Source organism: Chlorocebus sabaeus, chromosome 8 (genome assembly GCF_047675955.1).
Source record: "Chlorocebus sabaeus isolate Y175 chromosome 8, mChlSab1.0.hap1, whole genome shotgun sequence".
Lineage (NCBI taxonomy): Eukaryota > Metazoa > Chordata > Mammalia > Primates > Cercopithecidae > Chlorocebus > Chlorocebus sabaeus.
Genome location: NC_132911.1, coordinates 114,674,959 through 114,688,738, shown reverse-complemented (window position 1 = coordinate 114,688,738; position 13,780 = coordinate 114,674,959).

Below are 13,780 nucleotides of genomic sequence, written 5' to 3'. Positions count from 1 at the left end.
CTGAATGCTAAGAGTATGTTTATTTTTATAAGAAACTACCAAACTCTTTGAAAGTGGCTTAGCCATTTTACATTGCCACCATCAATAAGTTAGTGATGCTTTTGTTCTACATCCTTGCTAGAATTCTGTGGTGTCTGTGTGTTCTAGATTTTGGTTGTTCTAATAGGCATGAAGCAACATCTCATAGTTGTTTTAACTTTTATTTCCCTTTATTATGACATAATGTGGGAATCATTTCATATGTTTATTTGCTACCTTTATGTATTTTTGATAATATGTCTATCAAGGCCCATTTTTTAATCTAGTGTTTTTATTTTCTTATTGTTGAGTTTTGAAAGCTCTTGGTGTCTTTTAGATAACAGTCCTCTATCATATATGTCTTTTGCAACTACTTTTTCCCAGTCTATAATGTGTCTTCTTGTTCTCTTGACATTGCCTTTTGCAGAGCAGACATGTTTAATTTTAATGAAATCAACTTTATGAATTATTTTTTCATGAATCATGCTTTTGATGTAGTATCTAAAAAGTTATTACCATATCTAAGGTCATCTAAGGTTTTCTGCTATGGTATCTTCTAAGAGTCTTAGAGTTTTGTGTTTTACATTTAAGTCTATGATCTATGTTGAACTTGTTTTGGCAAATGGCATAAGATCTGATTAATTTTTTGCATGTGGACAGCCAATAATTGCAGCATGAGATCCTGATCTTTTAAAACATATTCACATGGCTTATACTATTTTTAAACCAAAAATATTTAGCAGATACAATTTAACCCCACTGTATAAATAAATTGAAAAAGTCAGCCAACAAACTATTTTCCTTCTTTTTTCTGTTTTCTCTCTGCTTCTAACGCTGTACTTGAATTGCTTTGCTACTCAATATCTCTTAACTTATCACTAATCAATTCCAATGAAGAAGCTCATTATGGTCAGGTTTTAGTCAGAACTTGATGCCCTTATCTACCAACTGTAACTTGAAGTCTTATAGTCACATCTCTCCTTTATATATAAACTATCATCTAGAGAAAACGTCACTCTATATGTCAATTTATGTGTCTATCTAGTTAATTCAAAATAAATTGGAAATATATGCCTACATTTTATGGATCAAACATACAGTTTATCAAATCAATACACATCTAACCAAATGACTGTTAGTGAGATTATTCATAACATGTAAATTACCAGAACAAAAGAACCATGTCTTGTAATTTTCTGACAGCAACTTGGCAATACATAGCATCTAGCAAACTTGCGGTCTCTTGAAAACATTTAGCAACACTTGTTAAACAATTATCAAAGAATTAACTAATTTAGAATGCATGGGGGGAAGCAAATACTGAAATACAAACTGAGTAAAAGGAATAAAAAGTTCTAAAAAGTACTAAAGAAGTATTGTTCAATAGAGCTATGATGATGGAAATGTTCTAGTGGCTAATGGCATTTGCATAGGATAGTGCAAATCAAAGATTCATAAACTAAAATTGATTATCATGTCAGTAATAAGACTACAGGGCAATTTTAACATTTAAACTCATTATAACTGTTTGAATTTGCTTCCTGATTGAAATATTTAGCATAGTGTTCATAACCAGGTAACTAAAAATTAAAAAGAACAGAAAAATCATATTATGAAACTACAGGTGGCTGGGAGTGGTGGCTCACACCTGTAGTCCCAGCACTTTGGGAGGTCAAGGCGGGTGGATCACCTGAGGTCAGGAGTATGAGAGCAGCCTGACCAACATGGTGAAACCCCGTCTCTACTAAAAAAAAAAAAAAAAAAAAAAAAAAAAAATTGTATATATATGTGTAACTAGCCGGGCGTGGTGGCGGGTGCCTGTATTCCCAGTTACTCGGGAGGCTGGGACAGGAGAATTGCTTGAACTCAGGAGATGGAGGTTGTAGTGAGCCAACATATTGCCGCTGCACTCCAGCCTCAGCAACAGAGTGAGACTCCATCAAAAAAAAAAAAAAAAAAAAAGAAACAACTACAGCAATAAAGATTGAATTGTATTTTTCATGACAGATCAAAACAATTAGTAAGTTTTCTAGACTCAGCAATTAATATCACTGTGATCCTTCTTTAGAAATTGAATATAAATAACAGTGCAGAAATTAAAGATAGTATTTATCATTCTCAATCATAGATATACAAATAATAAGTCTTTCCAATTTTTTTTTTTTTTTTTCGAGACAGAGTCTGGTTCTGTCGCCAGGCTGAAGGTTCAGAGGTGAGATCTTGGCTCACTGCAAGCTCTGCCTCCCGGGTTCACGCCGTTCTCCTGCCCCAGCCTCCAGAGCAGCTGGGACTACAGGCGCCCGCCACCACGCTCGGCTAATTTTTTTGTATTTTTAGTAGAGATGGGGTTTCATCGTATTAGTCAAGATGGCCTGGATCTCCTAACCTCGTAATCCGCCCACCTTGGCCTCCCAAAGTGCTGGAATTACAGGAGTGAGCCATGGGGCCTGGTCAAGTCTTTCCAATTCTATGAGTATAACTAAGTGGTTATGAAAATGTACTATGGTGACAGATTTTCTTTTAACCCCTATATTCATCTATAGTCTCTAGTTGAAGCTATATTTTAAAGTATACCGTCTGCACATTTTAACAAAATAACACAATTTGTTTATAAATTGCATTACTTAATGTGCTGTGTCATTTAAATGACACAAAAAGGTTAACTGTATTTATATAGAAAATATCCTCCATGTGAGTTTTACAAGAAATTGTTCCCTTTGCCCATCCAAGGACTATCTAGAACAGAGTGCCTCTTGTACATGAGAATTTGTAAAGTTTATGAGATACACTCCAGGGAAACAGTTCCTAAGTTGTGACGTACACATCCTAGAGTGTATTCATTGGTATAACAAACAGAAATTTGGGGAATTCTATGTTGCTGTTGTTGTTGTTTTTTAATCTCATGCTTTTCATTACTATATTTTTGTTTTAAATGCAAATAATAAATGTGTTTAATGCATACTAGGTAATTTACAAACTACGTGTATATTGAGATACAAACCCCAAAAATTTAGCTTATGAAATGTGACATTTTGAAATCATTGACTGATATCACTCCACTGAAATAGCACAGGCATTCTATTTATTAATACTTTGGTTTGGTAACAGGAAACATTTGTTTTGCTTCCAAGTTCACCAAGCAACATTTACACCAAAAAGTCTCTTGAACTTTTATTATTTGATTTGGGTATTTTTCTGTCTTTTTCTTTCCATAGTTTGTGTTTCAGTGTTTTACACCTGAAAAATAAAATAGAAGATACTGAAAAACTAGGCATGGAAGCCTACATGCCAGAGAACAGACTAGAAGCTAATAGTAGAATTTCTAAGGTAGCACATTCTCTGACCTGTCACTCTTAAATGTCCACTACAAAGGGACACATGTAATCTGAAACACAATTTTATATATTCCTAAAGAGCTTCCCCAAATTTAGCTCTTTATTTACGTAATGGTCCCCACCACTTATTTGCCTCATATGCCCAAATTTTATTAGTTCTTTAAGGATGGATTCACATTCTTTTCCAGAAAAAGTTACTTTAGTGCTTCCTAACTTAGGCCATAATATGAAATATTTTGACTAATCATCAAAACAAGATACCTTGTTTTCCAGCAAGGCATAATAGTGTGAAAAAAAAATTTTGGAAGAAAAACACCAAATATTACTTTCATTTCTGCCACATACTCTGATATTTGGCAATTCAGCTAATACGAGTCTCATAATTCTAGTTATTTATATGTTTTTTAGTTATTATATACTAGGATTCTTTTGTTTCACCACATTTTCAAAGTAACAATAAAATAACAACATTATTCACGTGTGTAATCAGTCTTTGCAATGTATCAGCAATGCAGATCCAATTATAATCAACCACTGAAGGTCATGTGACAAATATAACTTTGAAATATTATGTTTTACGTTTACTGCTGAAAAAGATTAATCTGGACTAAGAATTCTGACTTCATAGCTGCAGTCTCCTGAGACGCTCTGTCAGAAACAGACTAATTTAGTTTACTGCAATCAAAAACAAATTATGTCATCTCTAAATTTGTCTTCCAAATGACCATGAGAAGCAGCATTGTTTCTAAAAACACTAGGGACTGAAACTCCAAACAAGAGAAAGTTGGTATGCTGCAGAAAGAAGAATGTTTAGTTTCAACAGTATAATTAGCACCCAAACTTTAGACAATTATGTAGGAAAATAAATATGACTCTATGCAAATATAAATATGACTATAACTTTATAGCTAAACACTAGAAATATCCAAAGAAAATAAAACGGCTAACCAGTTCAATTAATCAAGGCTCTATAACTAATTTTAACAATGTTTGCAAATAAACATTCCCCCTTTGGTGTATCATTGCAATAAAAATATTTTATATAAAAACAAAATTAGGCTTTCACAGGTATTATTATTTTCACATAGCTTGTATTTTTCACAAAATCGAAAATATTTTCATATTTCTTATCAAGCCATTACTCATAATTTTTTTTTTTTTTTGAGACGGAGTCTCGCTCTGTTGCCCAGGCTTACTCATAATTTTTATACTTCTACAAAAAGCACAAATTATTATTATGTTATAGAGATACTTTTTTTTAAATGTGATGCCTCATGATAGGAAAAGTAAATAAGTAAATAACTTATGAATTAAAAACATGAAAGTCCACCACTAAGTTAGGAGCAAAACAAAATTTCATATCTAAGTTCTTGGGATCCAGGCTATATCCCAGAAATATAAAATATTGAAATGAAGATGTGAGTTCAAACAAAATAAAAAAATAAACATCTAGCAGTTTTGGAAAATATATAACTGATTCTTGTAAAATGTAATGCATTTTCTAAGAGAAGTGGTAACCTATCAGAAACATAGAACATATTTATTTATTAAGTACGGAAAATATGTGAATAATGATGCAAGAACATGGGAAAGCAGATATTGCTTTGACACACTGATTTCATTTCCTTTGGTTAAGTTCCCAGTACTGGGATTTCTGGGTCATATGGTAGTCTACTTTTAATTTTGGGGGGAAACATTATACTATATTTTTCATAATGATTGTACTAATTTATATTCTGACTAACAGTTTTGTATATTGATTCTCTTTTCTCTATATCCTCTTCTAACTTGTTATTTTTGTCTTTTTGACAATAGCCATTCTAACAGGTATGAAGTGATATCTCATTGCGGTTTTAATTAGGATTTTCCTGATAATTACTTATGTTCTGAATTTTTTTTAGATACCTTTTGGCCTTTTGTCTGTCTTCTTTGGATAAATGTGTACTCATGTCCAAATCAGATCGTTTTCTTGGCATTGAATTGAGTTCCTTATATATTTTGGATAAGAACTAATTACCAGATGTGTGATTTGCAAATATTTCCCCCCAGCAGACTTATTTGTTAAGTAGAGGAAATATCTAGATGTTTTCTAAACCACCTACTAACTGTCGGATACTATATTAATATAATTAATTTTTGATCTTTTTATAAAACTTATCTTACTGTTTTTCAAGGTAATTGTAGCCTCTTGTCTTTAGAATGAGTCATTAAACACACACATTTTGTTTTTTTTAACAAAAGTTAAAAACAATCATATATTTTTATACAATTAATTGTCTTTGAAACAGATCTAAAAATAAATGATAGAAATATAAAGGGAAAGATTATGTGACAGCAAGTATGGCTGTAGAAAATCTAAAATGGTGTAATCACGAAGTATAAACAGTATGCAACAAACAAAGCTAAAAATAGAAATCTAATTTTAAACAATGAGGGAAAAGTCATATTATTAGTTTTCAAAACATATTTGAGAGTCACAGTAAATAAAACTGCATGATTATAACACAATAATACACAAATAGAAAAGGAAAGTGAGTTTTGTGTTCTTTAAAATCCATGGGGAATGAATATATTGCTTAGATGTTGTAATAAATTAAATCGAGACTATTTCTTATATGTTCAGAAACTTATTCGAAATCTTATTAAAATCAGGTAGTGTGATGCCTCCCAATTTGTTCTTTTTGTTTAGTCTTGCTTTGGCTATGCAGGCTCTTTTTTGGTTCCATTTGAATTTTAGAATTGTTTTTTCTAACTTTGTGAAGAATGATGGTGATAGTTTGATGGAGATTGCATTGAATTTGTAGATTGCTTTTGGCAATATGGTCATTTTCACAATATTGATTCTACCCTTCAATGAGTATGGGATGTGTTTCCATTTGTTTGTGTCCATCTATTGTATCTTTTAGCAGTGTTTTGTGGTTTTCCTTGTAGAGGTCTTTTGACTCCTTTGTTAGGTATATGCCTAAGTATTTTATTTATTTCTATTTTTTTTGGCAGCTATTGTAAAAGAGGTTTAGTTCTTCGCTTGATTCACTGTTGGTCACTGTTGATGTAGTAGAAGAGCTACTGATTTGTGTATATTATTCTTGTAGCTGGAAACTTTGCAGAAATTTTTTGTCAGTTCTAGGAGCTTTCTGGAGGAGTTTTTAGGGTTTTCAAGGTAAATTATCATACTGTCAGCAAACAGGGACAGTTTGACTTCCTTTTTACCGATTTGGATGGCCTTTATCTCATTCTTTTGTCAGATTACTCTGGCTAAGACCTCCAGTACTATGTTGAAGATCTCATTTCAAACTATACAGTAAGGCCATAGTCACTAAAACAGCATGGTACTGGTATAAAAATAGGCACATAGACCAATGGAACAGAATAGAGAGCTCAGAAATAAACCCAAATACTTATAGCCAGCTGATCTTTGACGAAGCAAGCAAAAACATAAAGTGGAGAAAGGATTCCCTTTTCTCAAAATGGTGCTGGGATAATTGGCTAGCCACAGTAGGAGAATGAAACTGGATCCTCATTTCTCACGTTATACAAAAATCAACTCAAAATTAATTAAGGACTTAAACCTAAGAACCTAAACTATAAAAATTATAGAAGATAACATTGGAAAAACCTTTCTAAACATTGGCTTAGGCAAGGATTTCATAACCAAAAACCCAAAAACAATTGCAATAAAAACAAAGATAAATAAGTAAGACCTAGTTAAACTAAAGAGCTTTGGCATGGCAAAAGGAACAGTCAGTAGAGTAAACAGACAACCCACAGAGTGGGAGAAAATATTCACAATCTATACATATGACAAAGGACTAATATCCTGAATCTATAAACAAACTCAAACAAATCAGTAAGAAAAAAAATCAATCAATCCCATCAAAAGGTGAGCTAAGGGCATGAATAGACAACTCGCAAAAGAAGATACGCAAATGCCCAACAAACATGTGAAAAAATGCTCAACATCTCTAATGATCAGGGAAATGCAAATCAAAACCACAATGTGATACCACCTTACTCCTGTAAGAATGACCATAATCAAAGGATGATAAAACAGTAGATACTGGCGTGGATGCGGCGAACAGGGAACACTTCTACAATCCTGGTGCGTATGTAAACTAGTACAGCTGCTATGGAAAACGGTATGGAAATTCCTTAAAGAACTAAAAGTAGAACTACCATTTGATTCAGTAATCCCACTACTGGGTATCTACCCAGAGGAAAAGAAGTCATTATATGAAAAAGATATTTGCACACGCATGTTTATAGCAACACAATTCACAATAGCAAAATTGTGGAACTAAATCAAATGTCCATCAGTCAATGAGTGGATAAAGAAACTGTGATATATATATGATCTCTCTCTCTCTCCCCCTCTATATATACATACACACACACACACACATACATCATGTATATATCACAGTTAGGATTACTACTTGGCCATAAAAATGAATGAATTAACAGCATTTGCAATGACCTGGATGAGCTTAGAGACTATTATTCTGAGTGAAGTAAATCAGGAATGGAAAACCAAACATTGTATGTTCTCACTGATATGTGGGAGCTAAGCTATGAGGACACAAAGGCATAAGAATGATGCAATGGACTTTGGGGTCTTGGGGAAAAGAGTGGGAGGGGGCTAGGGATAAAAGACAACAAATATGGTGCAGTGTATATTGCTCGGGTGATGGGTAAACCAGGTTCTCACTAAGAACTTACTCATGTAACAAAATACCACCTGTACCCCAATAACTTATGGAGAAGTAAAATTAAAAAAAAAACTTACTAAATATTGAGCACTAGAAGGATGCTTAAAATATCTATGGCCAATTTAGACAATTTGGAGTTATAGAAAAGATTAAAATAGCAAAATATGCCTTTGGGCTTCAACCTAGAATATCTTCAAAACATAATGTTAACTGAATAAAAGAATAAGTAGAACACAATGAAACATAATTTCATTCTGAACAAATAATAAACAAATCAAAACTATTTTATTTGTATGTTTGCATGCATGTAAAAATATTGAAGTAATTCTAATAAATAATCATCAAATTTTGAGTGAGAGTGTAAAAGGTGGTTGAAGGATGATTTAAAATTTACTTCATAGATTTTTTAAATTGTTCGCATTTTAAAACAATAGTATATTTAACAAAAGAGATTTTAAGTGCTGTGGTGAGCTACTGGAAAAATATTGGAGGACATTAGGGCGGAGCTTGGTCAAAGTGATCAGGTCATCTGTATTGTGTAATTGCTTGTTGTTTATATAAGACTTCTACACTCCCTTGAATCATGGGTGACAGGGGCTCTTTCCTTCTTTCTTAGAGCTTTGTTGAGTTATAATAGATTTACAAAAAAAAAAAAAAAAAAAAAAAACTCCACACATTTAATGACTACAATTTGATAATTTGAACATACGTATGTAACTGTGACACCATTACTGCAATTAAGGTTATAATCATATCCATAACCTCCAAAAGCGTCTCTATGCTCTTTCTTGTGTAAGTGTTTTTTCTTTTTGTTTTTGCATGCATGTGTGTATATGGTGTGTGTGTGTGTGTGTGTGTTACAAACACTTAACCCAAGATCTTCCCTCTTGACAAAGTTTTTGAGTGTACAATATAGTGTTAACTATAGTCACCAGGCTGTACAGTAGATGTCTAGAGCTTATCTTATGTAACTGGAACTTTATACCCTTTAAACACCTTCTACTTTCCTTCTCCCTCAAGTCCCCAGCAACCACCATTCTACTCCCTTCTATGAGTTTGACTATTTTATATATCTTATATAAAGAAAATGTAGCATATGCATACAGCGAAATATTATTCAACCTTAGAAAGAAGGAAATTCTTCCAGATCTGATGACATGGATGAACCTGGAGATCATTAAGCTAAGTGCAATAAGCCAGTCACAAATGACAAGTATAGCAGTATCTTCCTTGAGAAAGAGGTTTCTGGGTTGTAGAACTGGCCAGAGGCTAGAATAATCTTTAATACATCTTAATGCATCTTTAATACGTCTTAAAGGGGAAAAGAAAGTGTTTATAATTGCAAGTTTTCTGCAAGTAGATGTTTAGGAGTTCAGGAAGTCAGGAAGAAACAGTCAGGAAGAAATCTGTCTAAAGTTTAGCCAAACTGAGAGAAACGACATTAAGGCCTTCTTGATCAATACTATTTATGTAAACATTCCAAAGTGAGGTTTTGACTTGAAAATAAGCAAACTTTCCCATGAGGACCTTACACAGTATTTTTCTCCCTCTACTCTTTTCTCTATCTCTCTGTAACAGAGAAAAACATTGGGAAATTAATCTACTATCAATTGACAGAAAGTCAATTCTTAAATATAAGCTATAAAAATAATGAAACATAATATTGTTTAAATTTACCCAGGTTGAGAAACATCTCCACCTAAGTTATTTGATCAGCAGTTTTCAAGCTTGAGCCCATTATTAGATTAAATTGCAGAGTTAATTGTTGCAAGCTTTTCTAAGTGCTTTTACCTATTACCTACTGTAAGGAATCTGTTATTTGTATTAAAATATAAAAAGTAAACATTGATTTAATTGTTACATCTACGTAACTTTGAAATGATATACTATACAGATAATTTGTATGTAAGAACATCCTGGCATATATACCTTCCTCAATAGTATGCAGGTCATGGACAACGCCTTTTATTTCTATACCCCAATGAATTAAGTCAATGCCTCGCAGGTAGTGAAAACTCCATAAGAAGTGGCTGAATTCACAAATGAATGAATGATAAACTGGATATTTGGTCTGATATTAGTTGTAGGAAGATTATTAACTCTCAGTATTTGTTAAAAGCCTTGTTATTTTATGAAAAATTATATCTCTTGATTTAACAATTTAAAGGACTGGAAAATCCTCTTTAGTGTTAGTTTAAAAAGGTCCTTTGTACAAACATGGACTTGACCTTTAATAGTGTAGGAGTCAATTTTATGAGAAGAAAATAAGTGATCATTAGATTAGCATATTCTTTTACTTCTAAATTACAGCCTCTTCCTCTATTATTATGTTGGATATTATTTAAATTCCTCTTTAGATTAATAGGTGACCATTTGCAATAGAAAATCTTTTGACAGATTGAAAGAGCTTTCGATTTTATTTTGGTAACAATTTTGAAAGAACTTTTTTTTAGAAAAGAATGCATATAGTCCCCCAGTCCTATTCCAACAAACTTTGCTAAACATATTATGAGTAACAATCATGTGGTTGTAAGAATACAGCACATATGTTTATTTCATATGTAATATCTGATATGTTAACAAACATAGCAGTTCCTGAGAGATACCTTATTATATGTTATCACATTCCATTATCACAATTAACATTATCTGCATATTAATGGAAGGGAAACCTACTTCAAAGATGTCATTTTACTGTATTCAGGTTACAAAGCTATTATGTTTTGGAGCTAAGATTTGAATGCAAAGCAGTTTGCTTTAAGACCGTGCCATTCCTTAAATTACCTATCTCTACTCTTGCTTTTGTTCATTAAATTATTGTGAGAAAATAGTGCAGATACTCAGCTTTCTCTTCTGTTTGTAATCATTAAGAAATAAGTGGTTATCAAAGTGTGTGTGTTTCCTAAGCACTTTGGAGAAGAGAACTTGTAGGAAATCTCTCTGCTCTAGCTTCAAGAAGTTTATAATGGCCAGAGAAATAAGGCAAAAACAAATGTAAGAGGCCCATTGATATTTTACAACTAAAGCCTGTAATGGTTACCTTCACAGGCTCAAATAACAATAATTAAAATCAAGTTGGAGAAGAGGATCCAAAATGAAAAACACACAAAAGCAAATGAACCTAACACAGTACAAATGAATATCACACTTGCACACAAAAGAGAGTGGAAGTAGTGAAGAAAAGAACTAACTTAAGTAACTTTGGAAAATGGTATTTTCTCTATATCTGATAAAACCAAAAGAAAGAACTATAAGCTACTGTGTTGTTGCACTAAGTAGCTTGCTTTGAATAGGGGTACAGATTAGCAATTCTACAACTATTTAATATATATTCTAGAATTAAACAATAAAATGTGGATAAGAAGAAGCAGATTTTTCCCTGTCAGATAAAGCAGATAAAAATTAAAACATGAAGGCTAAAATAAACCCTGTGAACTAGGTGTCAGTGTGAACTCAGGTGGGGGGAGCGGGGAGAGAGAGAGAGAGAGAGAGAGGTGTGTGTGTGTGTGCGCGTGCGCATGTGTGTATACCTGTGTGATGCATTTAGCTCTATCCTGAGAAGACTTGATAGGTAGTGACAACTCAATAACACTGAGTATATCTAAGACCTGAATATTATTTTGTGAATTTCCATCTCCAGAATTAGAAACCAGACTCGTCGGAGAAATGGATAATTGCAGGACTAGCATACAAATGTTCGAAATGGAACTAGAACCAATATGAGAATGGTCCCAAAATGTATGAAAGTATTCAAAGCATGATGAAGATGTGTAATAGAATAATCAATTTAAGAGGTTCACAATGTCCAACCAAACATGAGACAATATGAACCACAAAAGATAATGGTCCATACTGGAGTATTACACAAAAAATAAAATCAGAATTCATGAATCTACACTAATGTACATGAGCAATGTAATGCATACATTTTTTTTTAAAAAAAAGGGAAATTTATTTATTATAGTAGTATTACAACTAATACGAAATAGAGTATAAACTTAAAAACCCACAATTTTACAAACATTATGGTGATAGGTGTAATGTGAATTTTATCAATAGATGGTAAAAATAATTGAAAATTATGGTAAGAAAAAAATTTCACACAATCTCAGCAAAACGTTTTTTTAGTTAAAGCAGAAATGCTGTTAACAGTGGAGAAACTTAGTGGACAACCCCATAAGCAAATAACAAAATTAACACAACTAACAATGGCACATCTGATGCCTTGTACCTGCTGATATGATGCCCTGAGAAATAATAATAAATATCACACAAGTTCATATTCTACAAAATAAGTGGCCAATATTTTCAAAAATGTAAAAATCATAATTTTTTTTAAAGGACTGGGAGAACAAAAAGTAAAGGAGAATGAAAATCATGACAACTAGATTTAATCTTAGACAACAAAAAGTACACTTGTGAAACAATTGTTAAAAGTAAATTAAGTCTAGAGATTATAGTATTGTATCTATGTTATGTTGCCGGCTTTCATATTTGTACTGTGGTTTTTTAATATGTTAGTTTTCAAAAATATGATATACAAGTAACTAGAACTGTTTCTTTTTGTTTTGCTTTGTTATTTTATTTCAACTTTTATTTTAAATTCCAGGATACATATGAAGGAGCAGAATTGTTTTAATTGATTTTGTAAAATTTTTGATCATCATCTGAAATCCTTTCAAGATATAAAACTTAAGAACAAAAGACCTAAAATAATTCCTTACTACATGCTGAGTTGCATTTTATCTGCTTCATGTTAAGAAGAGAGAGATAAATACATAGGAACAATTTTGAAAGGCTTTCATAAAAGAGGTAGGACTAATGGGTGCCTTAAATAGAGAAAACATAGTATATATATGGAATCATATAATGGATGCAGAAATAGATATAGAATATTAGTTTTGATGTGAAGTTGGTGAAGATACAAATGGTATCCAAAGAATATATTGGTGAGCATAAAGATAGCAATAACCAATTGACCACCCGTAACATTTTTAACTTAATTTGATAGACTGTTTACTATATGTACACACATATATATGTATATACATATGTATACATATATATGTGTATGCGCGCGCACGCGCGCGCGTGTATGTGTGTGTATTTATATATTTTTGTTTTTTTTTTGAGGCAGCGTCTTGCACTGTTTCCCTGGCTGGAGTGCAATGGCGCAATGTCACCTCACTGAAACCTCTGCTCCCCAGGTTCACGCGATTCTCCTGCCTCAGTCTCCTGAGTAGCTGGGATTACAGGCACACACTGCCACACACGGCTAATTTTGCTTTTATTGATTTATTTTTAGTAGAGATGGGATTTCACTACGTTTGCCAGGCTACTCTCAAACTTCTGATCTGCCTGCCTCAGCCTCCCAAAGTGCTAGGATTACAGGCGTGAGTCACTGCGCCCAGCCTCCTTACAATATTTTTTATGGTCAAAAGTGAATGTGTATATGTTGTTATAAAGAACGTTTTCATAAATGGTTAATATTTCACACACTCAAAAAAACAAATAACTAAAATACACAAGGAAGAGATGGAAATCAAACAGGGAAATCAAGTGAGTCTAATGAACTGATGGAAAAGGAATGGACAGGATGAGTCTAAGTAACTTTGATCTTGTTTTAATTTTGAGTTATTTTATAAAAAATAAATAAAATTCTTCGCCATCTCTACGGAAGACCCAGTTAGACATATAGTAATAGGTTTGGCAGTAAACTTA